The 26,886-nt window shown below is 31.3% G+C and overlaps 1 long non-coding RNA gene across 1 annotated transcript; it reads left to right on the top strand.

Moving 5' to 3' along the window:
* The first annotated feature begins 2,112 nt into the window (after positions 1 to 2,112).
* Positions 2,113 to 3,200, top strand: LOC135119555 (uncharacterized). Its single transcript, XR_010278269.1, has 4 exons — positions 2,113 to 2,187; positions 2,601 to 2,682; positions 2,933 to 3,026; positions 3,086 to 3,200. It is a non-coding gene; the product is annotated as an uncharacterized LOC135119555 (long non-coding RNA).
* Positions 3,201 to 26,886: the final 23,686 nt, after the last annotated feature.

Below are 26,886 nucleotides of genomic sequence, written 5' to 3'. Positions count from 1 at the left end.
CTTTTTGCTGCTTGCAGATTGGAAACAGAATAGTATTATATATGCACCCGCTCGGGTTGCTCTTTTTTAAATAGTAGTGAGTAATCTAAAAATTGATTGCTCAAAAATTTTGATAGTATTGCCGTCGGGATAAGGGGAAATAAGCCTTATCCATGAGGCCCCTCGATACCGACCCTCTAGAATCATCTACGCCTCAAAATTTTGAAGGATTACAGCTCTAATATTTTCTTGTGTGGGTCTAGATTCCATTTGAAAGATACTTTTATATGTTATATAATCAAACTCTACAGGCAGCTTACCTCTATGGCCCTTGTACCAATACTATAAACAAAAGGAAGTCATACATAAAAAAATTAGTTTTGTCTTTTTTCTTAAGAGTGGGCTAATTACTTTTATTTAGTCTTAATAGATATAAAAAATTGAAAAAAGGTTAGCGATGAACTGAATTTAAAGGTGAGCGCGCATTAGCCACTTCGCATTACGCAAAAATATAAATATTCTACAAATGGAGTTACAGGTAGTATATAGCTTCAGTATTATTATGATGTAGTGTCAAAGACAAAACATAGAATATAAATATATTCAGGAGTTTTTTGATAAGAAAAAAAAATACATAATACATAGCAAACTACTTTACTTAACGAAAACTCAGTTGAAAAGTTTAACTTTACTAATGTTAATATATGCAAAGTAACAAAAATGGGGGTCATAAGAGGAATTCAGAAAAAATGATGTTGCGACATCGGATAGTTCAAGAGACGAGAGTCAACGTTTGGGTACAATGAAATGACTGACTTAGTAATGAGTGCAGACATAAGTGATAGTAAAGGCAAAGTAGTAAGTAAAAATAATAATTGCCAAGTTATGAAATTTTGGATTTTTGGGATTCTTATTAAATTTTTATAAATAGTTAAAATGAAAATAAATTTTTTTTTATTTTGTAAATTTAAAGTAATTACTTAATCTTTACTGAACTAACTTATTTTGAAAATGAGGATTCATGTAATAATTATTTAAATTATAATAAATAATAAAGTTTAAGTTAAATATATAATATTTCCTTTAATTTATTAATTAATTAAAACTTTATTTAATCTTCACTAAATATTTAAAATTTTGGGTTTATAAAATATTATTTAATATATAAAGAAATAAAAATTAAAATAAATAATAAACATTTTTTTTAATTTATTACTAAACTATAATTTTACTTAATCTTTAGAAACCTAATTTTAGTTTATAATTTATTTATTTTAGAAAAACTATTGTACTAGCAGAAACTTCATACGCCGGTAGTCAAATTCTAATATTTGTTTAAAAGGTTTTTAAAAATATACTCGTATTACTTCAATCCCGAATTTTCATTATTTCCTGGCCGCTTTTGCAATTTAACTGAAAAATATAAATAACACTTTTTGAAGTCAAGCTCTCCGATATCGGAATATCAATAGTTTCAAATTTAGTAATTATTGGAGCTTCGCCCGAAGAATCTCGCAACCATATAAAATTAAGCTGCCCTAACTTACTAAAACAAAAATATAAAATTACTGCAAATTCTATAAAGTGAAAGTCATAAGTTCTGAACAAAAAGTTTCCGCAAAGGGCAGTATGTTTAGCCAAACATTAAAAATCTAACCGAAAAGATCAACGGTCCGACAAACAACACCTTACTTATTAGACCACATTTATGGGTTCTTTAGAAATTAGTAACTTTATTTACGTCAGTTAAGGCGTTGAACGTAGTGGAAAACCACTTTGGAGCTTTACAACTTTTTGAATATGCAACAGTCCTATGAAATAGCATGGACCCGAGCAGCTCTAATGGTGGGGTTTCAGCCTCGTCGGCCTAAAGAAGGGAAATAGAAATGTACGCACAAACGTGGTCCCTTATATTTTTTTTTTTAGAGGGAAGCACCGACTAATTCAGCACTCTGTTTATTTTTTGCCTTACGAGTGTCTACAGAGAAACTTTATTATTTTCATACTATCACACTTATTCGTCTTAAAACTACGCCGTTTATTACAGTTAGTAATAAAAGTAAAACCTTAATTTTTGAAATACTACTTGAGCACCTTCAATAAAGAAATTCCATAATAGTATCTAGTTTCCGAGACCTCCTAGGATCTGAAGGCTCACGCAAGGTGTAGTTGCCTCTTGTACTGTTCCGACCCTGACTAGGAAACTAGGTAAATGATTGTTTGCGTATGGCCCTAGGGTTTACTATGTAGTTATACGGTAACACAGTAACTGCTAAGGTCGTACACAGATTACCTCAAGTTTTATATTTTTTAATAAATTTAATTTTTATATTAGTAAAATCATAACTCTTATTATAAAATTCTCATAAATTTGCTAGCGTTTTTATTGTAATTAAATTAAGTCTCAGGTAGAAGGCTTGCGCCCGACAATTTTTGTTATATTTTATATAGCAAAGCGCGTCCTACATTTCTGTTAAAAACCTCGATTATGTTTATCCTTCTTGCCTTAGTTTTGTTCGTAGTTTTTTTTTTATCTTTTATGTCATGCATTAAATTATTATTCTTTCATTCTTTACGTTTGGTAATGCTGTCGCTTTTTACTAACATCATGGTATCCTAAGGACTCCTTGACCTTTTTACGCCAGCTAACTTGAACTTAAGGAAAAAGTGGAGTTGTGTTTACCCTCTTTACAGTCGAGCGATGTTTATTTTGTTTTCCTCATTTTGAAAAGAGTTTCATTTTGTTTATATTATAAAATTGATGTAATTTTTTTTTCTAAATTTAACTTTTAAATTTTTTATAAAAACTTTTTATAATAATATTAGTAAGTAAAAATTATAATCTAATCTTTGTTCATTATGCAGAAGGAAAAAAAACTGCGTTTCATATATATTTATGAATACCTCTTGATTTTTTAGCACCTTCCCATTTTTAAGAGACTACTTTTACAAGATGGTTAATAAGAGTAGAGGCGACGTTTCAAAATACTCAATCTGTTTAGCCCCGATACTATAGATGATGTAAATGAATAGTAACCAAACTCCAGGTCGAATTTTTAACATTATGCTCAAATATCTATCTAATCTTCTGGTATCACATTTTTAGTAAACAATGCTAATTCAGCTTGAGGAGTTTTTTCCTATGCTTGGAAGCTTGCTACATGCACACTTCTTTTCAGAACTTGTTTTCCCTCAACAATACGAAAATGACTATAAACTATTAATTAGCTATTTTTAGTAGGCAAATTTTTGAAAGCTGTTTTAGTGTTATAATAGAATAATCCTATTAATAACTAAGACAAAATTTTACTAAGAAAAGTTTGGATCTAAATTAATTTATTTCTAATATTTATGTATTTGCCTCGAAAAAATTTATTATATTAGCAACAACTGGTTTTACTAAGGTTTTAGAAACTTTTTGACAGATTCTAGCTTTTGCAGTTTCAGTAAAACTTGAAGACTATAATTTCCGGCATTCTTAAAATGTAATAGAATTATTATGCTGATCTTCCCAATCTTTCACAGGGCTTAAATCTATTTCCTTTGCTCTTCTTCATTACTCTCGAACACTAAACTCAATCTTTTTGCAGAAGACATAGCATTTTGTTTCACCTTAAACATCCAGCTAATTTAAATAAATTTAATTTAAGAGCTTAACGTTTCATTATACTTCCTAAAAACTGCTTTTTCCCACTTTTTAAGTCATTTGCGAACGAGGTATATTATCATAGTTTTCTATTAACATATTTTTTTAATTTCGTAACATTGCTTTGGTATTTTAAAAATTTTTAAAAAAAGAAGAAGGATTTTATATTAACGTAACGAACTTAAAGTAACCTTAACATGTTTACTTTAGTAATAATTTAAAATGTAACGGATTTATGTTTTTTAAAAACCACTAAACTGAGGTAAGGTTAATAAATTTAATATTACGTTCAACCTTTTCTTTGCAGAAAGTAAGTTCGAAGAAAAGCTCTTTTTCCTTGCTTGCGTTAACACGTAAAGTAATTTTACGAACAATATTAAAATTTAAGACTCTATTAGATCAGTCGAACTAATTCATTTTTTTTTAACAACTTTTACTTATTTTTTACTCTCGACACTTAACGTTTTAGATTCGAAGGTTATAAAGACAACAATATGCCTCATTTTAAAAAATTGTTATGGCCCAAAATAATTCTCTTTTTTTTTAATATTATTAAGTTCTAGATTTTATATGCCCTCATAATTAACTATTGCATTATTATAATCAGGTTAAAATGTAAGAATTATTAAAGTACGTACAGCTTAATAGTTCGAGTTACTTATTGTCATTGTTGTTTTACTGGAGAATATGAGAAAATAGCAATATGCTTTAAGCTAAAGTTTCTTCTAAGAACTAATGTATCTCAACTAAGTGAAGCGCGTTGTTAATAAAGCTTATAATAAAGTATAGTAAGTTGAGCAGAAGTTTAGCATATACTCGCAAAACTTTTTCTTATAAAGAATTTTTACTTTTTGCTTTATTTCTTAATAAAACGAGTTGTTTATAACACTTACAAAAGAAGATATAAAACCTTTTGCCTTTTTAGTAAAAATTAGTAAACCACTCTTTCCTTTTCATAATTATTAATAAAACGAATCATTAATAAAACTTAAAAAGAAGAATAGTGAAATAAAGCAGAAGTTAAGCATATACATGGAAAGTCTTTATTTCATTATTAAAAAGAAATAAACCTTTTGCTTATACCATTTATTATTAAATAAATTGAGTTATTTAAAAACTTATGAGAAAAGTATAGTAAATAGAGAAGGAGTTAAGCTTATACCTTGCTTTTATTAAAGGGTATTTCCAGGTGCTCGATAGGGTCGAAAAAGGGGAACAACAAATTTACGAGCTCTCAACAGAGTGATAGCATGCACATTGACTTTAAGCTTATTTATTTATTTATTGCACTAGCATGCTACAGACGTTATAAGTAAGATATCTTAAACTGCTTGATCTGCATTCCTTGAAGTGAGAGGGTTCGAAAGGGTTCTCTTCTTGCATAATGCTGCTTTTAAACCATGTCCCTGAAGTAAAATTGCCAAAATAATAATTACTTACTGAGGACAACTTTCTTTTCCAAAATTTTAGATCGTGAGTAAGCCTTCATTTGCTTTATGAGTATTACATTATTGACATAGGTATTATTAATATATTGTTATTGCTATTTGTTCACCACTATTTATCAGAATTATTATTTTATTTTTTCAGTAAAAATTTTGCATTTAAAGTTATTATCGAACATGCTAAAAAAATGTTTCGTCGTCCATATTTAGAGAAGTGAGAGGAGGCGTACTTTAGGGATTTAGCTAGTAATTTATTACAATGATTTTCAGATGTTTTTATGGAGTCCTCAGCTAAGCGCTTAGTAAACTTCAAAATTGTACCAGTTTGCATTCACGATGTAATTGGGAGCGTCTTATATGCCAAGGAGCTTCTGTAAACATTCTTAAAAACTTATTTTGCTTAAGTTGCAGTCTATTATATTGGAGGTCGAGGAACAGACCCAGGTCTGATGAATAACCCAATACTGGTCTTAAAATAACTTTAGAGATTATTAGTTTGTTATAAAGGTTAAACCACGATTTTTGCTTAGAAGAGTATATAAAGCGTGTATTGTATTTTTAATTTACTTAAACCAAATATTCACTGAGAGCCTCCCAAGTAGGTTTGTTATCAGTAATAACCCCAAGGTATTTGACTTGGCTACCAGGCGAGAAAAAGAGATAAGTCTTGTAGTACCCTTTTCTTTCTTTTCTTCGAGATAAGCATGGCGTGGCTTTTTAAAGAAATAACGGTTACTTCCACGTTGTTAACCAACCTCCAGAAAAGTTAAGGTAGAATGCATATATTTGATTGAAAGAGGTGGAGATTTTGAGCTGCTGTATAATCGGCGTTCAACGCCAAGGAGGTTTGAGCGGTATGGGGAGGTGTGTCAGACATGTATGATAAGATTAAAGGAGAAAATTAAAACCCCCTTGGGGCCCCAGCGTTAAGTAGTTCGGTAGCTGATAGTTACGTTCCTATACGTACCGAAGGATTTACTGCTGGTGTATAATTTTATTATTCGTATCATGAACGCGGACAATGCACATCTGACCATTTATATATAAGCCTCTTATTGCCATACCTTGTCGAATGCCTTCGGTATGTCTAAAAAAACCATAAGAGTAGGATTTCTTTTTATTAAGGGTATTAGTTGCGCTTCCAGTTAACCTTATGATTTGTTAAGTGGTAGAGTGACCTCTTCGAAAACCAAATTGATGAGCTGGAATAACTTTCATCATCAATAAATTTTTGCAATTTTAGAAGAAGCACAACTACTTCGACTTTTCTTAAGCAGGAAAGTAGGCTAATAGGGCGATAACCTTTAGCGTAATTACTTGGACGAGATATTTCGGGATAAAAACAAGTTCAGCTTGCTTCCATCTTATAGGAAAATAACCATGCGTAATAAACTAGTTAGTGAGCACTGTAAGGTAATTAATTGCGGTTATAAGTAGACTTTTAAAAATCTTAATTGAAATTTTATCAGGACCCAGACTCTTCCTAGCGTTAAGTTTGTCGATTATAGATTGTTTTTCATTTTTAATTAGTAAGGAAAAATAGTGAAATTTACTCTTGGATGTGTGCTTCGTGTTTGTTCTCTAATAATGGTGTCGTACATTGTCTACGTTAAATTTTAGCGGGTTAGGGTAAAGGTTAGGTTAGGGTTAGGGTTACGGAGTTGGCGTAGATAACTTCCTCGTTCTTAATGATAGGGACCTTGGACCATTTTCTTCCAGGTTTGAACACATTTGCCTTTTCCACAAAAGTTATCCGTAGGCTTTAAGGATTGCAGTTTTTGTTTCCATGTTATTTTTCGTAAAGCTCGCAATTCTTGTTTAACAAACTTACATATCTTTTTAAAAGCTAATTTATCACTAGGGGGCTGCCATTCCATATACTCTCTTTTTAATCGTCTTTTAATAATTTCTTTAATGTGAACAGGAATGTTTTTACGCTTATATTAAAGCAATCTCATATATATTTATATTTTGAACATAGAGCAACCCTTACCCATATTATATATTTCGTCCATTGCAAGGTGGCGATAGCGCGCCACGGCCCAGATTTCGTATTGACCTTAGCTGCCAGTAATCAGTTGGTGTGCTCATTAAGCCGATCGTAGGTGGCGATAGCATAGGGTCGAAAAACATTACCCAGAGATTCAAAGTCTTTATGTAAGGCATCGTTGCGAACAAACCTCGGCGCGCCCGTCATAAGGCGTAGCAGCTTGTTTTGTCTCAATTGACGCGAACAGATTATTACCGGTGACACGTAGACTCAGGCATTGACGCGTATATCATGATTGGCGGATACACAACAAATGCAAGAGCGTCATGGTATTGTGCAGCGAAAATTTGGTTCGGGCTCAAACTAAAGGTTAAGAGTTTGAAACTTCGCCTAGATATAGTTTACGTGCGGTTGCTACGAGAGCTTACAGCCAATAATAACCTCCAGGTATTTCGCCTGAAAACATTAAGGGATTTTTTTTTTCAAATTCAGCGGCGGTGTGGGTGTAGTGCGCTTTTTCCTGATAAAAAGGGCTGTTCTCTTTTTCGCATTAATATTAATTTTCCAACGGCGACACCAGTAGGCAAGCGTCGCTAGGTAGTACCGCAGATGCTGGCGAAATAACAAGTAAATCGTCGTATCGTACCACATATAAAGCAATCTGCGCGCATCCCCCACGCGTATATCAAAGACGGGGTCTTCAAGATAAGATTTCATCATTTTAAAGAGAATAGTAGGAAGGACTACGGCGCCCAGTTTGTTAAGCAAGCATTTGTGCCAAACTCGGTCAAACGCTTTTTCGACATCAGGAAAGACGGCGCCCGTTGCCTTCTACAAAGTGAATGCACGGGTCCTCCATTCTCTCATGCGAAGGGGTTGTGGAGTCGTAGAGTGTCCTCGTCGATATCCATTTGGAACTCTAGCAGGGCGTAGCTTGCACCAACAACTGCTTTCAAGCGGGTAGTATGGGCGCCTCAGCTGCTTTGCCAAGCTGACAAGAGGCTGATAGGCCTGTGTCCTTGGTGGACGCTGGTCGTGATGTCTTCGGGAGTATCACAAATGTTGCCGTCTTTACGCGCAATGGGAAGGTGTCGAGAGCCATCGTAGAGGTGGTTAAGCAGTATAGACGTTCTATCGCCACCAATGATATTGCTTTGATATCACGTTGGTGTTACCGTCGCGGTCCAGCGCTTTTCGTCTCGGTAGAGTGTTAATTTTTATGATTTTTGTCTATAGTGATTGACTCAAGCTGCTTTTCTCAAAAGAATTTGAAACATACATAAATTAACTTTTTATTAGAAAAAAATATATAGGAAATCAAAAATACTCTGCGAGTTTATTAAGTTCAATTTTAATATATTTATCTACTAACGAAGTTAAATGTCCTTTAGTAAAATCGACACAACGTTATAAATATATATATGTAATTATGAAAAATAACAGGGATACTATTGAGTTTATTAAGTATTACCTTAACTTTTTTATTAACTATTAAATCTTAATGTTTTTTTACAAGTTTAAATTAACCTTATATCATAAAAATTATATTTTATACTATATGGACCTCTTAAGTATTATTTTGATTGGTTTCAATATTATAAAATCCAATTTTCCGTTTTATAAATAACTTACCGTTATTATAACTTACTTGTAAAAGAAGTTCAATTATACTACTGGAGATTATTAAACATTACTCTAACCGCTTCAACCACAAACAATTTTACTTCGTTTTAAAATTCAAACTCAATCTTATTAAACTATAACTATAAAAGAGAAAAATTTACTTGTAGAATTTAATTAGTATTATTTTCAGTGGTTTGATCAACTAAAATAAATCTAATTTATATTGAAAAAATTAACTTAACATTATTTAAATATATTTATAAAAAGAAAACTACTCGAATTTGATTGTTTCAATTACTAACGATGTTAAAGGTCCATTCAAAAAAAATAAAAAAATAAACGCAACGCTACTAAATTTTAAATATAATAATAAATAATTTACCAATTTGAGTTTATGAATCATTAAATTAACTGTTTCTCAGAGATTAATCTAATTGATTGCTTTTTAAAAAAAAACGAACTTAACTGATTGAGATTTCCTTGGTTTTTAACTACAAATATATATACATTTTAAAATCTTCATTAAAAATAGTGCGACAGATTATTTTCTCAATAAAGTAAACCTTTTTATAATTTTTGTAAGATGTAAAGATGAAACCCGTCAGTTCTTCAAAATTAGATGAGTACAAACCGATGCTTATAAAAATTTATCGTACTAAGACTGCCGACTAAAATTACTAAATTAACTCTAAAAATTTAATTTAACTAACAAATTTTGGATTAAAATTAAATTTAAAAGGCTAAAAAATTAAACAATTTTTTAAAGAAAAAATAAGGAAATTTTATTATTTGAAAGCGGTTTTGCGCTTTACTGCTTATATATATATTTTTTTCTTATTTAGCCTTCCTCAAAAGGAGGCGGGTACTGTGCCTTTTTTAAAAATAGTAAGTTTACAATTTTAATAATACTAATAAAATCAAATGTATGTTAAAAAATAATTCCAGTAGTAACTAATGTATATCTATAAAAACTATAAATTCATAATACAATTATAATTTTATTTTCTACTTCTTTTCTAGTACACAAATCGGCAAAGGGAGCTGCTGGCGAGACTTTTTCTTTTAAAAATATAATTAAAATAGGGAAGAAAGGTTAAATTTTGACGAAGTATAGAATTGCGAAGTTAAAAAAACTTTATTACAACAAAAAAAAAATAATTTATTTCGCTTCATAAGTATTAACCAACTTATAAACTTTCTTTTTACTCGCAATAATAAGTAACAAGACAAATAATTTTAAATCCAATTTCTTTATAATTGTTAATTTTTTCAAGAAAAAGTAAAACTTTTTTATTGTACTTTTATATAAATACTAAAAGTAGTAGTAATAATAAATTTATTAATATAAATTTAAACCACAAACAGATCCTCTAGAAATAAAACCTTTTTAAACTGTAAAAAGTAAAAACGCGCAATTTAAAGATAACTTTTTTTCTTATGTTTATATTTTGAATAAAATATAACTAAGTAAAATAAAAAATACGTAAATAATTGTAAACTATTTTATAATATAAAAAATTATAAGAAAAATTATTCTTTAGTCTTAAAAAAAATTTTTAAATAAATATTTTATTCATCACGCAATAATGGAAAAGCAATAACATTAAAAGTAAAGTAGTAATAAAAATGAGTAAAAAAAACAAATAAATTGTTAAAGCGAAAAATAATAAACTTTATAATACTGTTGCGAGTAACACAAACCCCAGAGAAAAAAGTTCTTAATACTGCTTACTAGCTTAAAATATAACTGCCACTTGTCTTTTAGGTGGTCCACCACGCATTTTTATGGTCCACTTTCCTTTTAAGTTTTCCACTTGCCCAATTAATAATTTTAGCATAAACTAAACTAGTTACAATCATTTTAATCATAGACATTTTTTAATAAATTCGTTTAAATAGCAATGAGAGAGTAACCCTAGAGGTGCCTGAAAAAGTGTTTACTATTGATGCACGCCGTGAGGATCCAAAAAAAAATGTTTGCTGCAATATCGAAAGGCCTCAGCTATAATTTTTTTGTGCCGATAAAATGCTATGCAGAACTGAAGAAAAGCTGGCTAAAAAATGAACTACCTGAGCCGTTTTGTTTTACGATCCTAAAAATTTTACACATGGAGAAAGAAGCTTTATTTAAGCAAGTTCGGCTATAACATGCCAGAAGCCTTTTGGAATATACATTTTGAGATGGTAAGAATTGATCCTCAGAAGAAGAGCATCGAATGCTACAAAGAGTAAACCTCTGGGAGTGGTGCCGTCCAAGTCACTCTTCTGAATTTAAATATTTCGCAAAAATTTTTAAACCCGCACACCCCCAGTATGAGTCGAATACCCTTCAAACTTTAGTTGAAGTCACGGCCTCTTTTTCTTCTTTTTCGCCTATTTATCATCATGTAACGGGGGGTCTAGAATATCTACATTGAGATTCCCTGGAGTCACCAGAAAGCGCCCATAACCTTACAAACAGTGTAAACCTCACTCCCACAAGGCAAATGCCTGTATTATCCAGAAAGGATAAAGTTAAAGAGAGCCCTCCAAATTTTGCTTTTTGTCTCCTCTGCGAGGAGTAATTAATAAAAAAATTGAGAAAATATATAAACCCTAACTTTTTACTTAAGGCAACCTTTGATCTCTTTGTTTAACTCAAGAATAAGACCGCCTAGATGAATATATAAAAGTGTTCCTGTCAACCTCGCTGAAAGGAGCCTTCTAAATCAAAGGAAACGTAAGCAAGCACAAAGTATACTACATAAAGCAGTAAACCCCCCATTGAATAGATAAACTTCCGGTGGATCACTTTTACTATTTACCTTTATTATACATATATATATATATTACGATGAATACTATCATTTCTTTTTAAGACCTTTAACGAGTTTTCTTAAAAAAAATTGCTCCCTTTCATAAGTAATTTTCGATGATTGATTTTTTTTAAAGTTAAATAAACTATAATTCTTTTTTTTTTTATGGTTTTGTATCTTATTCTCGGTAGGTATTACTGCACCTCTCCAGAAGAAATTATTACAAAACTAAAGCACCTGTTTATAAACCAAAAATATCCTATTATTGCTTTCGAAGCTATTGTTTTAGCTTTTCTTATTAATATTTTCCAGTGATCTCTAAAAGTAACTTTAGGGGTTCTCCGTTTTACAAACTCAAATTTGTTGGAGTTTTTCTTAGCAGAACTAAATTTTATTTTTATATAACTAATTCCTTTAAGTTGAAAAGCAATTAAAATGTATTATTTTAACTTGAAAATAATAATCTCTTTTGTGATACCGTTTTTTATTAATCACTAGTTTAGCTTTAATTAAAAGTTTTTTTTTTGTTCTGTAATTTTTATTATTTTGTTTTCTTTCAAGTTTTTATATTTTATCTAGTAAAATAATCCTATATTTTAACAAGAAACCATTATTATAAAAGCTTCGCGGCTACACTCACGCATTCAAAAAACAAAATATATATTCTCTAGTTAATAACCTTGTCCTAATTTTTTTTAACTTTTTTTAAAGTTAGAGTTCATATCCCAAATGGTTATAAGTCGGCGCTAGGCGTCACTTTTAAATAAATAAAAAAAATTAAAAAGTTAGAAATGCAACTATGAGCTTTCATGTTTAACGTAAAGCTCTTTATCTCTGTTTTGTAAATGTGAAAGAGCTTAACAGATATAGGACTCGTTTTTCAAATAACTTTTAAAACTTCAAAAGAGGGGCTGTGATTAACTGGAATTGCTTAATTATATACTAATGTTTATTTTAAAAGTTACAGTAAAAGGAGCAAAACCTAGGCGTCTAAAAGAATTTCCCAGCTTACGGTAAATTACACGCCAAAAAAATTGCCACCGTTATATGAAAGATACAATATATAAGCGACCTCGTTATTAAGTGCTTCCCTTTAATAAATGTAAATTTTTCTAATTAAAATTTGGATTTATCCAGAAAATTAGTCAGCCCTCGTTTACTGGTTTAATTAAAAAATGTGATCAACTTTAACCCTAGAAGGGCCCGGAGAGGACCTCCATGTATTACATATATATTAGCAGACTACTATTAACTTATAGTAATTCAAAGTTTAAATTACAATTATATATATATAGGCATTAGTGTTAATATTAGGTGGTATAAGCACTCTTAGAAATATTAGTGGTATTAGCAAAAGAATCGATATAATATACATTTCTAAGTGCAACACTAGCTAGTGAGAAAAATGGAAAGCCGTAATGCTGCAAAGCAACCTTTTATTATAAACGCAACTTGTCCGCCAAGCCCTGCGCAAGTCCGGAACATAGCGCACCGAAGCCGCTCAAGAAACCCGAAGCAAACATCGGTGATAGTGTCTACATTATGACACGACGCAGCAGCCTGCTGCCACCGAAGGGCGGTCCCCATTACCTAAGTTTAACTCCTCTGGGGTTTTTGTCAGATAATAACCTTTCCTAAAAGGGTCTTTGTAACCCATCTCGTAAAGTATAATATTGGTGTATTCAATTATGGGACCACGTGGGTACTTTGGTGCGGAAGTGATGTCCGGCAAATCAGTCAGGGCATGGACTACTTCATGCATATACAATCTTTGAAAACTAAATCGGTAATACTTATCTTCTTTTTCATCCAAATAATAACCTAGTTTCTTTTCATCATAATTTAAACACAGCACAGGATTTTTAGAAGGCACAAAACTATTGTCTTTTGCGGAATAGAAAGATTGTACCCGATAAAATTGATCGAACTTAGGCACAAGAGCAAACTTCTTTTCTATATTTTTATCTCCTATAGAGACAGCATAGTTAAACAAACGCCTAAAAGTAGGACTTTACTTGTAAGCTTTTAGCAACAACGGTTCAAGAACCTCAAATTCTTTTGTTTCCGTAATAGGCTTGGGTATCTGAGGAGGCTGTCCTTCAGTAGTCCCCGTCAGCTCTTTTAACATATACTCTGCTGGCGAGGAACCCTTTAAGTAGTCCGTGTCATCATTAGCTACATGGTCGTGAGCTAGCAAATAATCTGGTGGGTCCAACTGAGTCCGTAATGATTTGTATTTCCCAGCAAGCTTTTTATATGAGTTTAGCGCCTTAATTTGAAATTCCGAATAGCGGTAGTTATAGCTTGTCCTCAATGGAACGTCAATTTTCATTTCACTGAGAACAATTAGCGTAGTTAACAACAAGTTCGTGGAGTGTCCCTAAAGAATTTTCAGAATGATAATCAATGAGAAGCGCTGTAATCATCTCATTCAAAATAGCGTGTCTTCTTGTATAAAAAGCGAGATCTTCCCCGCTTTGGTATAAAAGGCGACTGGCCGCCTTTATATTCATTCCTATGGTGCGCTTACCATCAAAAGTTTCCTTCAAATCCTCAGTTGTTCGAAAATGCTCATTTGGGGCAATCAACCAGCGGTTCTCCGGAGTGTTAAGGCTTTTATCACAAGCATAATTGAATAATCGCCTAAAAGTAGGGCTCCCTTCATAAGCTTCTTTTAATGTAAATTCTAATGCCTTATATTCTTTATAATGCCAGTTCCAATTATCCTGCTTTTCTTTTACTCTACCACTAAAGTAACTCATTTGCTTATCTTTAATAAACATTGTAATAATATTTTTTTCTTTGTCTTTAAAACGGTTAGTAAGGTCATTCGCCTTAAGGTCATTTTCTATAAGAGCAGAGAGAGGATCCTTCTCCAACAGAGCCTTCATTTCAGCAGTTGTAGTTTTATATAACTCATCATAATAATGACCCGCTTTGTTACCTGTAGCAAAATCTGGAGTCTCTGGTCGCGCAACATTGGGCCCAGGCAAATCCTCTGTTGACTGCTGAAATGTTCTTTTGTTTGATCCTTCATCTAGAGTAAGTTTACTTCCCCATACAACTGCAGGGCCAGCGGTGCTTGTTCCAGGCAGTCCCAGTTTTGAAGAGGGTTCACTTGAAATCGGTTCATGAACATCTTCCTGTAATCCCGGTAGTTTGGGCGGTTTTGTTGGGTTTAATGGGTAACCCAGCTTGCCATTTACACGCTCTAAAGGTTTAAACAGTTTAGACGCTGGCAGTTCTTGCATTTCGTAACTTACTTCCGTCGTTAAGAGTGAAGTTCTTAAAAAACCAGCCCCCTCCGACACCGCCCCAAAAATCGCGGGTAAACTCATTACTATGTCCATTCCGGCGGCTACAGTCATTTCCCTTCTCTCCTTTTCCGTGTCTCCATTAACTGCAAGGTCAATCTCTAACCCCAAAACTGATACCAACAAAACCATGTCAATAGTATACCTATAGGACCTGCTAACATAAAGGGTATAGCAAGTATCATACTAACAAGCTGAAGTCCCCACAGTATAATTGCTCAAATAGTTCACCATCGTCCGTAATTATTTTGTCTGCATCACTGTACCCGCGATTTTTTGTTTGCAAAGCAAGCTCATCGAACAAGTCAGACGTTATTTTAGTGCCATAGCTTACAGGGAGAGACTCGTCGCCCTCCGCTATTTCCAGCAAAGTTGCGGCTATCCCTTTTGAAAAAAACCCGTTTTGACGATCGCCCACAGAAAAATGTAGGGCTAAAAGCATCCGCTTTTTTAAATCTATTGATTGGTTAAAAACCCAGTTCCGCTTTATGCGAGCGTCCTCGAAAGTGTAAAAACGAAAATATCGGTGGCTAGTAAATTATTGATTTCCAGGTGACGCACGTCAATTGAAGGTGTTTGAGTCTTATAAAGATGTGCCATAGTGATATATTCGTTCAAAAAAAACTCATCACCCACTTTATTTACCGCAAAAGCACCCCAACACCATTTAGTAGGTATGTGCAGTCGTCTTTACTAAGGAAACCTCTGTTAACAGCCCAGATGGCGGAACGAATAAACTCGGCCTTAGCCAAAGCGCGCCAGTTATCACGGTGTGCACTCTAAAAGGCGTTTAACTTATTTTTCACATGTTTGTAAAAATTCAACTGCCTAACTATTACCTTCAACTGGGAGGGAAGTAGGTTATCTAGTTTTTCAGTATCATCATAACTCTCTAACTTGATAAACCAAAGAAATAATTGACCCAGTATTAAAAATATCAATTTACGTCAGATAATAACTTACAAACTTTTCACATTAAGATCTTTGTCGCTTGGAAAAGTTATTAAGTTGCATGATGTAAGGTCCCTTTTCAATATCCAACAGTTACAAAATTAAATAATTATTTGAAAAATAAGGTTTGTGTAAGCATAAATAGGTATATTTATTAGCAGTCAATAGTGTTTAATCTCAAGTACTTTATTGGAAAAAGCTTCAAAAACAAAAATATGGAACAGGCAAATTATTTTAAACTATATTAAGCATTAATTATCAGGCAACAAAATCAATAGCCTTCTTTATAATATTTTGTGAAAAGTACTCAGTGTACCTACAAAGTGCTGCCGGCTACGAACAGCTCTTGACAACGTGAAGGGGCGACCTTGGAAAAAAAGTGCGAAATATAGTAGAATCATCCAAGATAACATGGCTGCGAACAATGTGTAATAAGGTAAAACAATTACTGGTATGAATAGTATTACCCCCATGCTCTTAAAGTATATTTTAAAATTTTTAGTAAGCTATGACTAGTCATATAAATTACTTAAATAACCACAGCTTCAACCAATTAGAGGTTGTGCGTTTGTTTAGTATAGCTGGACAAGCATTTAAGGTAAAAGCTAAAACTTTTAATACGGTAACAAGTTACTTTTATTCAACCACTCTTTCATAGGTTTCTTAATTAAATATTAACTGTTCCCAGAGTTGATAGGAATTTATTTATTACAACTCGATTAACAAGATGATCAAATTTGTATTCCAGAATTTTCCTATATAGTATTTAATAAAACCTAACATCGCATACTGTAACGGGTTTTCTCAGATCTCCCTAGTTATAGGGTTGGCTGTAGTAAGAGTTTTAAGGGTTTGCACGTTTTACAATAAATGGCATTACGAGGACACTTCCTTGGCTTGTTAGTAGACCACCTCTGCAGATAAAATTATTGAGACAGGTCCCGCTATCAATGTTATTTTTATAGTTAGCGAAACTCTATGAATCTATTTATATACTTTATTTCAAACTATTTTAACAATTCTCATCTTAAAGTAATATAAACGTTACTATTACCCAACAAAAGCTAATATTATATATAAAGCTGAACTCCTGTTATGCATCTTATTTTTATATATAAAATTATAGTTTTTTATATCTTTTTTTTATAATTTTTTTATAGTTTAAGTTAGAATTAGGTAAATTATTTAATTTTGTATCTGATTACTGTAACCTCAGTCATCTTTTTAGGTTTGAAAGGAACTTTAATTTCTTAGTACTTTAAGTGTATATTACACTTTACGGAATAATTGTATATTGTAAGCTATACTAACACCTATAGTTTTACTTGATCTTCTCGAAGGTTCAGCTTAAGTCTTCATTCAAGATATTATTTTGTTTTACTAAATAATTTGAGCTTATAAATTAGATGTTTTAAAAAACAATATTTTTTAGTATCATAAATACGCAAACAGTACTAAATCTTAGCAATTATTAAAAATTTGAAAGGTAACGTCAGTTGTTTTTGCTTTTAGTACACCTGCGAAATATGGACTTTGTACGACAAACCACATAGCTGTAAAAGATCTTGTAAAACAGGTAAATATAAGAGCCTTGACGGAAGTATAATAATGTCAAAGAGTAAAGAGTACTAAATGGCAAGAACACTTGAAGTGCTAAAAGAAAGGTATTTAAAAAAAATGTAATGTAGTCAATAAGTAAATAATTTGTACTACTGCTAATAGATATACCAACGAAAGTATGCATAACGGTTCACTTGGTCGCAAAATCTACCTTAAAAGTTTTATAGTTTGAAGTATATATGAAATATATATCTGATAACATAGATGGTAATAAATAAAAGGTAGGAATCACATTTATTTTAAGTAAAAAAGGTATACAAATGGACCCTAAAACAGGGGTATATAAAATTCAAATTCACCATAAAAGTTCAACTTTATCCAGACCAAAAATAAACAAAGTTATCAACCATTAGGAAAATAAAAAATTTAAAAGATTTATGGATCCCCCTCAAAATATTAATTTTTAAGATGTTATCAAGAACTCTCTTTAAAAGGCCAAAATCTACTAAGAAAGCTTAAAATTCCTCGTATAAATCTACAGGGGGCCTTCAACGGGCATCAAAAAATAAATTTCAAAATTTTCCTAAAGTAAAAGAGTCAGAACTTTTGTAATTCTTCTCTATTTTTTTTATGTAGCCTAACTCGATTGCCAATAGGACCCACATCAAAAGATATTCCCAAAAACTTACAATAATCTACTTTATATGTGCTCATAACCATCTGTGCCGTATTAAATCGTTTCATCTTGTTTATCCACGGTAATGTTATCGACCCTTTCCATTGAGATATCCACAAAATCCAGAGGGGGGTCACCCACTTCCTACAAGCGGCACTGCTACATTCGGGATATCTTAAACCTCAGATATCGGACTTTTAACATCAATAGGTTTATCAGCACATTGATAATCCTCAAATATGTAAAGGTCCCTCATCTGACGCAATCTTGCAGACCTTTGGTCTTGATCTGTCGCGCCATATAGGACTTAGGGTTGGCTCACCTCAGTGGCATGTTACCTCAAGACATCATGGGGTGGATTCATCCTTTCCCAGCTGCTGCTAGATCGAGGTAAATCCATTTCGCATATTTATTTGAATGAAGTGTTTAGGCAAACTCCTGTTCGTTACCTCTGCTGGAGCTGTAACTCAATCTTTACAAGCTCAAAATATGCGTGAGTAGCGATATCATCTAGAGCCAAAACATATCTATATACGTTTTTCTGGCATCAATAAGAAATTCAATAGGGTCAAAAACGGTTAAAAACGTTTATGCGATCCATTAATTTAGTTTTGCTGCAACTAGTAGCTTCTATCTCTTGCCAGCAGCTTTTAAACTGATATTGGGTCAGCAAAAAAAAAATTGTAGCTAAAATCATTGGCAGTAGCTTGAATTATATTAAATTTTCCTTTATGCCTAAGGAGATCATGCATTAAACGCACCATTTCATCAAAATGCCATTTAACATGAACTAGCTTTTTAGGCTGCAATTCTTGTACCTTGACTACTTTATACAGTTTTTCTCTTTCTTCATAGGTAGTAGCTCTTTTTAAGTATACAACACAATTAAACAAATACCTTTAAAATTTTTATTTCCTGGAACTGTTTTAAAAAGGTTGGTATATGACCTCTTTTTAAAAATGATCTCTAAAAACATTTCTAAAATTCTTCATTAATGAGTTAAATCGTCTATTAACGATTTCAGTTGTACACCTAAAAGGAAGCTTTAAATATGATTTATCAAGCAAGGAAAAGAAAGTTGAAAGCATATAACTCTTGAAAGAAAGATCATTAGTGGCACTCGCTTTGCTGAAAAGGAGTTAACTTTAAAATAGAAATATTAACTCTTAAGATTTCTGAGCATGTTCGAATGCGCTCATCTACAATAATGTCCGAAGCGGCGCTTTTTTACCACAATTCCATTAATAAAAATCATTTTCAAGCTAATCTCTAAAGGGGGGCTAATTCTTTTATTATAACGCACTATGTTAATTAAGGTTTGTGGTACTTCTGTTTTTCTAAGTGGTAGATCTTTAATTGTATCTTGAGGAAGAATCGGTAATTACAGGTTTCTTCCAATTGAACACAGCACACTCCGAAACAGACTGGGGAGGAAATGGACATTAGTACCCTCATTCAAAAGAAAATTCTCTTAATACTATCTCAAAAATAACCGTACAAACAAAGAATTACAATCAGAAGAGAAAAAACCATTAAAATCGTTTCGATCAATCGTTATAATCTTTTCGCGAAGAACTAATGTTTGAGAATAGTAGAAGTCAGTCTTCTAAACATTCATCTCAGAATGCTCCTAGTTAATCAATGAGGTGATGCCAAAAGGGTAAGTTAAACTACACTGTAACCGGTTAAAGAACACATAGATTCCAGCACCTTAAGAACATTTTAAATTTTTTCTCTTTTCCGCAACACTAGCCGTTTCCCTGAAACAAAGGTGTAGCCATAATAGTTAACCGTTAGTAGGCTTCCAGAGGTATGCGGATAATAACCACTCTTGTAAGGCCTGAAGCAATTCAGAAGAGTACTGTAAGAGTTCATCTTGTCAGCATCAAAATTTTTGTAACGCTAATTATTGTTCTAAATGAACGAAGTAATAGCATTGTAGTTAGGTGCAAGATTAGAGAAAAATAAACTGTGGGTATTTCCAAAGCCGGAACTTTGAAGGAAAAGAACGTCAATAAATATTGAATCAATAACTGTTCCAAAAATTTGAATGACTATGTCTGCTTTTGAAAATGTGAAGAGGTTAAGATTTAAATTTGTTAACTTTGTATATAACTTTAAATTTTTCATTATTATATAAGGATTCTTTATCAATAAAGCTTTGGAGGTAAAAAAACCCTCTATAGTTTTCTCACCTAGAAAGCAATTAAGTGCTGAATAATACTTATATAATTTCCCATTAATACAATGACTTTCATAGTTGATTTTATAATGGTTGGGGAAAAGTTTTCAAAAGGAACAGAAGATTTCGAAAGAGTTATAAAATTGCATAAAATATGAAACAGTTGTAAATAAAGAACATTATCATGTCTGCCTCTCTTATTAACTTAAAAAAAAAAAAATAGCAATACAACCAAGGCAAGTATAAGTTGATGATAAAGGGCACACTGGAAGTCGCTGACCTTAAAAAAAAGAGCTTTGCAACATGCACTATATTTGATCTATTTAACAGAGGCTGTCTTCTTAAATTCAAAGTCATACCAAACAATATTAACTTACCAAACTCTTCAATATCTAAAAAAAAAAGCATCCATTAGGCCATCAATATCCCTTTTCAATAGAGTCATTTTAAATAGAAGAAACACGAACCAACAATATTTTAAATCTATAATACAAATTTAATAGCAAATATATATAAAAATTTTATAAAATTTTAACTCTATAGTACAAAATTAATAGCAAAAAATAAAAGGAACTTTTTAAACAATAGAGTTCTAAATTACGTTATTAGCGAAATATTAAGGAAAACTCTTGAATACAATAATAAAAGCTCTTTATAATGTAAGTCTATAATATAAGTTTTATATCTAAATTAGAAGAAACTTTTTACATTATTAATCTATAGTACAAAGTTAATAGCAGTAACTTAATAAACTTTTTTAATATTATAAACTTATAATATTAACAAACGTAAAAACTAATTTTTATACCGTTCAACAGCCTGAAAAGCTAATAACTACTATAATATTTTAATAATTGACTATCGGTTACCGGTAATTTCTGTAATTTGAATAACTCTTTGCTATTTAAAGGTTTTTCATAGCAGTAAAGGAAACCTTTTTTTTTCGCTTTTCAGCCATTCTCAATGCCTTTTGAAATTTAACTGTGGTAGCTGTCGGGATGTGAAAATGGATTGAAGAAAACTTTGAATATAATAAGTCGCATTACTCGCTCCAGAGGACTAAGCCCGACGCGTTGGTGCGTTTATCGAAAACATGTATATAAACAAAAGTTTAAAAAGGGCGTAGTTAGTTAAAAAAGTGATCCTCACTCAGAGGAGTTACAACAAGGAACATCTCTTTAACGTCAGCCACAAAAAATTTAAGTTTTCGTCAAATATTAAAAATAGTTTTAACAAATGTAATTAATCTATAAAAATATTATCGATATTATCAGTTATTCGTGCATATACTGCCGTCCTCGGAAATGTGTAGTGTTTCTTTACGGTCTTAAAAAATAATTGAAATTTTTTTAAAATTTTCGATTAAGCGGTAAAAATCTCGTACAGAAAAATTAAAATAGTAAATAATTAGGGTCTAGATAGAATAAACTACAAAAGTATCGGAACTGCATCTTTTCGCTTATTTAAAAAATAATTGAAGTCATCTACAAAGTTAACTTTGTTTAAAAAGTAAACAAAAGGCATTTATTATGAATTCTTCTACATGTCTGTTAGAGTTAAAAACTATATGCGTTACACAAAAAACTTTTAGCAATTTAATTCTCATAATTTTAAAATTATGAAGAATTCAAGCTTTTAAATTGATTCTGTTATTGGCACTATTATGAAGCTATGAATTACTTGTCTCCAAACAACTAAATAAGTGAAATTGCTGAGCTTATTAAGGTTTCAAATCATGTTATGTAAAAAACTGGAAAAAATATTCTTTCATTTAACTGGTTTACTTATGAGATAAATCTAATAAGTTATTCATATTTTTTATTTATATCTGCATACTGTTGACCTTTGCTTGCAAATTTTTTGCAAATAAAAAGTAATTCGTAAAACTAAACATATTTAATTAAACAAGAATTTATTTGGGCCTTCAAGATTACGAGCAGGTATTTTATTTCAACTTGATTTTAATAACTACACCTATCTTATAATCCTTAATCTTTTCTTTACACTGGTATATATTTCTGTTTTATTATAATTTCTAAAGTTTCTGAACATATAAATCTTCTTCAGAAGTATATGCCATAGGAGTTTTACTAAATTAACAACTTTTACAAGTGATACGCGTTGAAAATCATTGGTAAATTAAAAGTATATATCTTGATAAAATATAACCATCAAGTATTTCTAATATAAGCAAAAGGTAGTGCAAGAAACTAATTTGCTAAAAAAAAAAAACATGGATTAAATGCTCCGAGTTGAAAACTTATTTATTAATATTTACGAATAAGAAAGAGTTATGAGCTCGCACAAAAAAAAATTTATGAATATTAATATAAATTTGTACTTCTTGTGAATATTGTTCTTCCGTTTATAAAATTTTACACATTTGTTAAAAAGTTCATAACTTATAGATCAAGGTTATTTTTAAAAATCTTGGGTTTAATTGAGACTTTGGTTAAAAAATATTCTGCCTTGTACCTTTATTTTTGCTTAAACTGCATAATATTAAGCCCTTCTCTCTATTTCTTTTGGGTGTTTCGCTAACAATCCGCAAATGTAAACAAATATTTATAACGAGCTTCAAAATTTTTTTGCTTATAATAACCGAAAACATTCTTGCTGGAGTGTTAATTAGAGCTCTCGCACTGTGGTTTATCGAATTGATTTTCCTGCTATTAAGCTCTTTTTTTTAATAAATCTAGCTTAAGTTTCATCTCAACCAAAAATTCTTATACTTGGAGCGCTGATGGAGTTCGAGAAATGGTAAGTGAGCTATGCGAGTTGATAACGGTAATTAGAATTGAGTTAATATTAATAATTGTAAACTCAGGTACTCATCTTAGGGATAAAAACGAATGTTCCATACCCAATTATCTTGAGTTAAGAAACTTTAATTGCTGTGACAAGAAGTGTTTTGGTGTTCTATATGATTGTTTATAGTGACTACTAGGGGATTTTAAGATAAAGTCAGTAAGCTTGCCCGTGGGAGTAGTGAACTGGTCGTTTTTTAGTACATTTACTGTTTGATAAGTGTTTAGCAAAAACTCAGTAAGTTCGAAGTATGAAGCTAACTCTAAAATTAGTATTGTTAAAACCTCTGATAAGTTCCTCTGGCCAACGGCGTAAACCTGAAGTCGAGAAACTATTGGAACGAGGAGAACTCTTTAAATATGACAGTTGACTTTAGCAAGCTTAAAGCAAGTAAAATTATCCATTATGTAAACAGTAGTGCTCTTTCTTAAAGGAAATTTCAATGTTAGAAATATTAGAATTCATTGCATCGTTTGAGGTAAAGACCAACTTCACTTAGATATATGCAAACGTCATTAACTCTCTTTTAACAATTCTTCGTGCCGGGATTGCTGAAAACTTGTAGAAGTTGTTTTCACCCCTAAAATATAGCATTACACTTAGTTGATAAAGATAGCCCGGTTAGTCTTTTGTTTGCTTGAAAAGGTAATAGAGTCAATTATCCTTAGAGGCTAGAGAAATACGTTTTTTAAAAAAGAAATAATTAACGTTAATCAATTTAACTTTGTACAAAAGAAACTTCTACAATTCAACAGCTTTTAAGGTGTTTTTTTCTAAGTACGACACTTAGGCCTTTAATGAATGAAAGGTTAACAGTGAACGTAATTTTTAATTTTAAATGGCATATACTGAAACATAGCTTAAAGGGTTGCTGTACTTTATTAATATATAGCCTGGCAATCAAATGCTGCCTAATCTACTTTCCCTCTGCGCCATCATCGAGAAGAACGGATCCGCCTGATCATAGCTAGATAGTATATATCAATATAAATGTAATAGAAAAGCAATTACAATATTATTCTATAAATTAGTTACACCAATACGGGATGATCTAAGCGGAAACCCATAGATTATTACCTCACAGATATTTAGTAGTCATCTGGTTTCTCTTGTTTTCGTTTTAGTTTTTTTTTTAAGGATTGTTAACTCTGAAGACATAAAAACAAAAAAAAAAAATCGCAAAATGGGATAATAAGTCGTTTTTTATTTTATTTATTTACATATATGTTTTCCGCCAGTGTATTGATTATAATTATTTAAAATAGTTGCAGATTTTCCTTTAAATTTAAAATATGCATCTTAACAGTTTGCTTGCTTTCTAGGCCTTTACGAATGGTTACCGAAGGGCCCTCAAAACAAATATAAATTCTTTAAATAGATTAAGAAGACTTTATTAACGTATGTTGAGTTTCCTTAGGGTTTCAAACCCCTTTGTATTAAATTAAGGTTTCTTCTTTTTTAGATAATAAATTATAATAATAATTAACTACTTTTTACCTGCATATTTACTTTAAAATGTAAAGCAAACTCTAAACTACACATTAAGGGTTAGTGTTAGGGTTAAAGTTAAGGTTAGGGTTATTAAATATTATTGAGTTCAGCTTAACCTAACATAAACATTATAATTGGACATTAAGCATATGAAGGATACCTCATCAAAAATACTATAACTGCTTATTATCATACTGCTTGTATTATATTAAGCTAAAATAAAAATTAGCAGTACTACTTAAACTAATACGCTAATTTGTCATACTTATAATTTCTTTAACGAGTTTGTATATTTTTTATTTTTTTTAAAAAAACATTAAGATATAAAATGATTTAAGATTTTAAAACCTAATTGGTTCGGTTTATTAATTACTTCCTGGAGGATGCGTTAACCAGGAGGATGGAATTTGTTATGTTGACGATGTAAATGGTTAAACTTAAGGTGATGCTAACTATTGTAAACTTAATATCCAGGTAACCAATAATTTATTCAGAAAATAATAACAAACGAAAAACATTAACTATTCGACATAATGTTTTCATATGTCTCCCCTGAACTTGTATAAATAGGATTCTCAGTTGAGTTCCTTAAAACTGATCCATTATTTGAGGTAGAAGTTTTTCCCCCAGCGAGCTTATTTTTATAAAAATATGCGAGGGCCGCTGCAGCAGCGAGTAAAGCCACAGCCCCACCAACTCCTAAGCCTATAGACATAGCTCGATTATTGCTTTTTGTAGGCAAGTCATCCTCCAACCAAGGTGATGGCGGTGGAGATGTAGAGGTAGGCTCGATAGTCGGACTAAATTCATTACCTACAAAATCCTCCGAGCATACTTTAGCAATTAAAGTATTTACATGTTTAGGTAAATCTGCATAATCCTCCAAGTTTAGGACCAAAGCTTCGTTTCCAGTAATATTAATTAATTCATTTTTAAAACCTAGGTACGAACCGATACCGATCGCTATAATTTTGAAAGGTGGCGTCGTTTTCTCACGGAATTCTTGAAAAAAATTCTTTTTTCTCCTTTTATCTATATCCCCGTCGGTCATTACTATTATAATCCTTTCTCTCCCTTCAGTATTTTTGCTATATAATCCCGAAGCTACCAGGGGAAGAGCGCCAGCCAAATTGGAAGTATCACGCATATCAGTATTAGTATACGTTAAATTATTTAAAATTACTTTAAATAATTTAAAATCGTAGGATGACCGATTATTAAAAGTATTTAATTTATCCATTTCGTGATTAAACGTGGCGATAGCAACTCTGATTTTATCTTCCCCTAATTGCATAAGTTTAACTGAATCCAATATATAACTTTTAACTGTTTCAATTCTATTTAGAGCAAGATCATAATTATGACCATTCCCAGTAGAAGCGATGGAGCCACTCTTATCAACAAGGAACGTAATATCCGCTTTCAGCTCACAAAAGTTAAGATGAACCTTGGGCAAAAATAGAATAGACGCTAGGACAACTATTGTGCTCCACATATTGCATGAAAATATAAAAATTTGGAAGGTAGGCGGTGAGCAATATAAAAGAAATAATTTGCTTTGTAAGCAAAATGAGATTATATTTAGCATTATTAATGGTTACATAACTATGTGAACATAGCAAAAAACATTTTTCTGAACGTTAAATCGAAGTGATCCATACACTTTGCAATTTATAATATTTTATAAACTATTTTCAATTTAAGTTAATAGTGCATAGTTACTTTTTCACAGCAGAGAAAGTTCTGTTAATTTAATTAGTAATCTCAACTTTTAAAAACTTTATACGTTGACGACCACTGTTGTTTTGCATCACGCGATTTAGAGCGACTGTAGTGCGTTTTTTTTAAACTAAGAGCAGTCCTTAAGTTCAATAAAATGATTGATAATCGCGTCCTTTAAATTAAAAAATTTTAGTTGCTGATGACTAATTTTTTGAATACTTCTTTAGTTTGTATTTTGCAATCTACTGTATTAGAATGGCTGAGTATGGTCCAGCTCGCGTCTATACAAATATAAGGGAGCGTGCGAAATCTGCTGGTGACTTCACGCAATCAAACTTTTTTTGAGGAATAATCCATTTTAAATTTATTAAGAAATGGTATAAGGAAATTGTTTTGTTTCTTTTCTCATTTATACTTTTTTATTAAAATTTATTAAAAAAATTATTTATAATTAGCCTAAACGGCTTAATCCTTTTGATATTTTAGCCTTTTTGAACGATTTTAATACCTCCTTAGAAGTTTTTAATACTAAATATATAATTAATCTAGTAAAGACCAAGAAATACTATAAAGTTAAAAAAAGGTGTATAATTTTTAGTTTCTTTTTAAATATGCGCTGTACCGTAATTTGATTAATAAAATTACAATATTTTTCTCCGTTTGTATTAAAAAGCGAGGAATTAAAAAAGAAGGGGATGTAACCG

Source organism: Zophobas morio, unplaced genomic scaffold, assembly GCF_036711695.1.
Source record: "Zophobas morio isolate AGI-343-1 ecotype UQ-CSIRO unplaced genomic scaffold, CSIRO_AGI_Zmor_V1 ptg000273l, whole genome shotgun sequence".
Lineage (NCBI taxonomy): Eukaryota > Metazoa > Arthropoda > Insecta > Coleoptera > Tenebrionidae > Zophobas > Zophobas morio.
Note: the sequence above shows the minus strand (reverse complement) of the source record. Positions and strands in the feature narration are given on the sequence as shown.